The sequence below is a fragment of the Topomyia yanbarensis genome, chromosome 3, assembly GCF_030247195.1.
Source record: "Topomyia yanbarensis strain Yona2022 chromosome 3, ASM3024719v1, whole genome shotgun sequence".
Taxonomy (NCBI): domain Eukaryota; kingdom Metazoa; phylum Arthropoda; class Insecta; order Diptera; family Culicidae; genus Topomyia; species Topomyia yanbarensis.
In genome coordinates this window covers 78,702,157-78,708,059 of record NC_080672.1, presented here as the reverse complement: position 1 = coordinate 78,708,059, position 5,903 = coordinate 78,702,157, and positions in this window count along the sequence as shown.

Genomic DNA, 5,903 nt, shown 5'->3' with positions numbered 1-5,903 from the left:
TTTGCAAATAATAGGCACGATAAAAAATCAATAAAATACACAAATGAATAAAATAAGTCAATTCCCATTTATGCTAGAGAAATTCAGGTGTGATTCCAGTTCAACTGATATATTTTTCGTTATTTTGGACAGTTTTGAAAATATTTGCAGCTTACGTTGTTCACAGCTTTATTTTAGAATCAAATAACTTCTAAACGGGAGAACAGGCCGCAAAAAGTATGTGTCCGGTTATCTGACAGAACATAATGCACCACTTGAAAGTAAGCTACGAAAGTCGTTCAAAAGTTGTACACTACAGTGACGAGCATAAAACGACCTCCATTGGCCCACCCTTTAATCGATTCCTAGTCTAGTGTGGAGTGTCTGTTTTAACTTTAAACCAAACCAGACAATTCTAACTACCGGACAAACGTGGTTGAAGTTTGTAGGGGATTTTTTAACCAATTACACGAAGAAACTATCTCACTTGAACTTTCTCCACTAGGTGGCACTGAATTTATTATCTCGGCAAGTGAAAATGAGAAATATAATTTTATTGCTTATAACTTTGTCGAAGATTGCAAATCGATGCAACTTTGTTAGGAAAAGTTATCCTTTTAAAGAGGTTATGTATGAGTCAGCTTGGTTGGGAGCCCAACAGTGTTCTAGTCGATTCCCATGAACTTTTTTTGTGAATAAATAGGCCCTTCACCCTGCACATATGGTACTCATTTACTCATTTCGCAGTATTATACTCGAATCAACGGTCTAGAATGTCACTTTTTTCAGCGTCCATTGCAACCTACTTACAACACGCTACTCCACCAAAAGATCCAACCAACAATTGTTTCTGTTCTCCATGCGGTACACACGCAAAACGGCTTGTCTTGAACCAGATCTTTCAGCTCGTTGGTCGGCAACTGGAGCCCGTCTGTTTTTCGTTATGATTTACTGCACTGCTAGCAGTACATAGGTCTGTTTTTGTCTTGTGGCGCCCAAAACTGTATCTCGTCAATCTCAAAACACCGCTCCCGCGGGGTCGATCCGTACAGTACGGCTCAGGCCATGGGGCATTCGCAAACAAGCTTTTCTCGATGTTTTACCAACCTGATTCAATTACGAAATTGGTGGCGCGTTTCGCGCCCTCTCGAGCCGCCACTGTCCAAGCGTGATTGACGACAGCGACGACGGCTCTCGTCACTTTGCGTTTGTGGATTTTCACACTCTGTAGATTTTGTGATGTTAGTTTTTTCTGCATCGTGTGGAAAAAAGAACAGGTGATTGAACGACCAATCCCCTGAAACAAAGCAACTTTCGGTTTGTCCAACATTCGATCCAGCAGCGCCTCGGATGAACTCCGATTGTTGAACTCGAACTGCTGGAGCTACGTAAATCAAACTGAAATTAATGTTTGAACTTGACGTTTGATTTACGACTGCCGGATAGGATGAGATTACGGACTTCGGAAATGATCAAGTAACTGTATAACCTTTTGGAACTAGACTTCGATGCGCTATTAAAGAGCTGAAAAGGGTGGTCAAGCTTTGCGATTTAGTTAAGCGCATTTAATTTGGGGAGTAGACCGGCGCAACTGTTTGTCGAAATAGTGAATGCTGCACCGGCAAGATTTACGACCGCGATGAATCTCTGCGGATATCTGGGTCAGTTTTAAGTGTACGAAACACAGCATGCTAATAGCACTGTGCAACTCCAATCGATCATCGTCGGAAGATGACACCAGACTGGGACTGGGTTGATTGCATAATGTTAAACAGGCTGAGGTTAAGTTTTACCAAGCAAAATATAAGATAATCTGACTATCGATTTGGCTCACGTCATCAATCTTATCACGTTTCCTTAATCAGATCAGTACTTAGAATTTAAGGAGTTTTTGCATAGTGTCGCCAGGAAGCAGGTGTCGATTTAATTGTCAAACAAAAGATGCCTTCTTGAGCACAGCAGTGATGAGATGGCGGAAATTTGTTACAGATGAATCATGAGCGTGAGCATGATGACAGTACAATTCGTAGTTGCTATTCCGCTAGATCAAGCGCTACCGAAATACCTGAAACGACTATCTTTTTATGTCGAATATATAACTGATGAAATCCCGATCAGAACATGCAATAACAAGATTATAACAGAATGTAATTTTCGTAGTAAGCTGTGTTATGAATCTGGTCTCTTTAGTATTTAAAATAACAGAAAATTATTACAAGTAACAGCACGAGATATAGTTTTGAAAGGTAATTAAAACAAACTAGATTGGAGACAATAAGAGCAAAAAGAAACTAACTTGTCACCTTATATGCCAATAATCAAGCTATAATATTTTTATGCTCATGAAGAAATATGGTTAATATAACAATAATATAGTGCATGTATTACTCCAAAGCATGTGAAAGTGCTCAATACAATGAAAACAATCAATATAAATGACTGATAATTCAATGGACTGAAAGGAAACCACTGAATATGACAATTAAACATTAGATCTTCGTGCTTCTATGACTGCCGCAAATTGGTAACGGGTTTTGGATTCTTCTCGCGAACTGTCAATTTTTAGTCCTCATTCATAATTCAAAAGTCATAATTCGCTCAGACAAGACTATGCGTATTCCCCACGCGATTTTAATACCCCATGGATTAGTTTCCTAGTTGGTGAAATAAACACTAGACACACAAAGAAATTAGTTTGCTCAGTTTAAAGAAATGTCAGCTCGATTGGCATCAACCGGCGGATACGTGTTGCCTTACAATGTTATCAAATTAAGGAATATAAAAAAAATTATATTATTATTAATTATTTGCATCAAAATAAGATCGCAAAAAATTAGTTGCATAACCAAGGTGGGTCATTTTCAATGATAGCACTGTTGATGAATCACTTTATAGAAATAGGTGATAAGGAACACGGGCGAAAATAGCTGACCACCGTTCGGAAATTTGTTACTGTGATTCAGTAGAAAATCACAAGGACGCGACTTAGATGACCAAGATGACCCACGGTAGGTAAAAAGTATCAAAACAGATCTTAACTCAATAGCTTCGTTTAGTACGGTTTTCAAAAATATCGGTAGAGGAGACCGGGGCTAGTTGGCGGTGATTTCAGTTTTCAATTTTTATCGCTTTGATGATCTTGCAAAATAGAACACGCGGCATGAAAGGTCAAACTGTTGACAACATCTCTGATTTTTTTTAAAAGTGTTTGATGTATTGTCTCCATTTTTAGAGACAAAAATATGTGACGCGGAAAACCCGCCAACTTACCCCGACCCCGGGGTAAGTTGGGATTATTTGAGTATACGCCACAAAATAAGCAATCAAATGGCGATTCAATTACTTCAAGGAACGTGTTGAATGTCTTTTCGAGAAACCGACATTTGCTATCATATTTCAGTTTCAATACCCCGGCATTTTGACTTTGACGCGTACCCCTATTCATAAGCAAATTTTCGAAATTCTTCATGCAATTGGCCGCAATAAATGTCTCCTGCATTGACGAGATACACAAGAAAAAGATTTTCTTACTTTGGAGTGAATTCCAGAAACAAATTTTTTTGTTGACTTTTTTAGCACCGTTAATAGTACCGCCAACGTGCCTCGTGTGCAGCACCGCCAACTTACCCCAACCGAATATTATATTAAAAACTATTTTAAAAATAACTTTTGTTTGTGGATAGATGTAATATCGATACGGATACTGAAAGCTCTTTTCACGCGCTATTGAAAAATATAATCATTCGGGAAATAGATTGAAAATCACCCTAATTAAGGTAATGTGTTTAAAATTTAGAAAATTTACTTGGTATGCTCGAAAACACAATATAACCCACAACTTCCACTAAACAAATCGTTTTGCAACAAAACCACATTGGATAACGGGTTTCAAATGACTTGAGGTACACAAGAAGAGGTAACGCTATATGTCTAATAAAAACAGAGAAAAGGAGATTCCGTCAATTAGCCCCGGACTGCCCTACTTTATAAAGATGAATGAAAGGAATGAAAGGAATGAATGAAATAAAAGGAATTAAATAAGTTAAATGAATGAAATTAATTAACTGAATTAAATGAATTAAATTAATTAAATGAATTAAATTAATTAAATGAATTAAATGAATTAAATGAATTAAATTAATTAAATGAATTGAATGAATTAAATGAATTAAATTAATTAAATGAATTCACTATGAATTCAAATGAATTCAAAATTAATTAAAAATGAATTCAGAATCAATTCAGAATGCAATCAAAATAATATCAGGACGAATTCAAAATGAATACAAAATAAATTCAAAATGAGTTCAAAATGCATTCAAAATGAATTCAAAATTAATTCAAAATGAATTCATAATCAATTCAAAATGAATTCAAAATGAATTCAAAATGAATTCAAAATGAACTCAAAATGTATTCAAAATGAATTCGAAATGTATTAAAAATGAATGCAAAATGAATTCAAAATTAATTCAAAATGAATTAAAAATAAATTCTAAATGAATTTAAAATGAATTCGAAATGAATTTAAAATGAATTCAAAATGAATCCAAAATGAATTCAGAATTAATTCAAAATGAATTCAAAATGAATTCAAATTGAATTCAAAATGAATTCAAAATTAATTCAAAATGAATTAAAAATAAATTCTAAATGAATTTAAAATAAATTCGAAATGAATTTAAAATGAATTCAAAATGAATCCAAAATGAATTCAGAATTAATTCAAAATGAATTCAAAATGAATTCAAATTGAATTCAAAATGGATTCAAAATGAATTCAGAATGAATTCAAAATGAATTCAGAATAAATTCAGAATGAATTCAAAATTTATTCAAAATGAATTCAAAATGAATTCAAAACAAATTCAAGATGAATTCAAAACGAATGCAACATAAATTCCTAATGAATTCAAAATGAATTCAAAATGAATTCAAAATGAATTCAAAATGAATTCAAAATGAATTCAAAATGAATTCAGAATGAATTCAAAATGAATTCGAAATGAATTCAGAATGAATTCAAAATTAATTCAAAATTAATTCAAAATGAATTCAAAATGAATTCAAAATGAATTCAAAATGAATTCAAAATGAATTCAAAATGAATTCAAAATGAATTCAAAATGAATTCATAATGAATTCAAAATGAATTCAAAATGAATTCAAAATGAATTCAAAATGAATTCAAAATGAATTCAAAATGAATTCAAAATGAATTCAAAATGAATTCAAAATGAATTCAAAATGAATTCAAAATGAATTCAAAATGAATTCAAAATGAATTCAAAATGAATTCAAAATGAATTCAAAATGAATACAAAATGAATTCAAAATGAATTCAAAATGAATTCAAAATGAATTCAAAATGAATTCAAAATGAATTCAAAATGAATTCAAAATGAATTCAAAATGAATTTAAAATCAATTCAAAATGAATTGAAAATGAATTCAACTTGAATTCAAATTGAATTCAAAATGAATTCAAAATGAATTCAAAATAAATTCAAAATGAATTCAAAATGAATTCAAAATGAATTCAAAATGAATTCAAAATGAATTCAAAATGAATTTAATTAAATGAATTAAATGAATTAAATGAATTAAATGAATTAAATGAATTAAATGAATTAAATGAATTAAATGAGTTGAATGAATTAAATGAATTAAATTAATTAAATGAATTCAAATGAATTCAAAATTAATTAAAAATGAATTCAGAATCAATTCAGAATGAAATCAAAATAATATCAGGATGAATTCAAAATGAATACAAAATAAATTCAAAATGAGTTCAAAATGCATTCAAAATGAATTCAAAATTAATTCAAAATGAATTCATAATCAATTCAAAATGAATTCAAAATGAATTTAAAATGAATTCAAAATGAATTCAAAATAAATTCGAAATGAATTGGAAATGT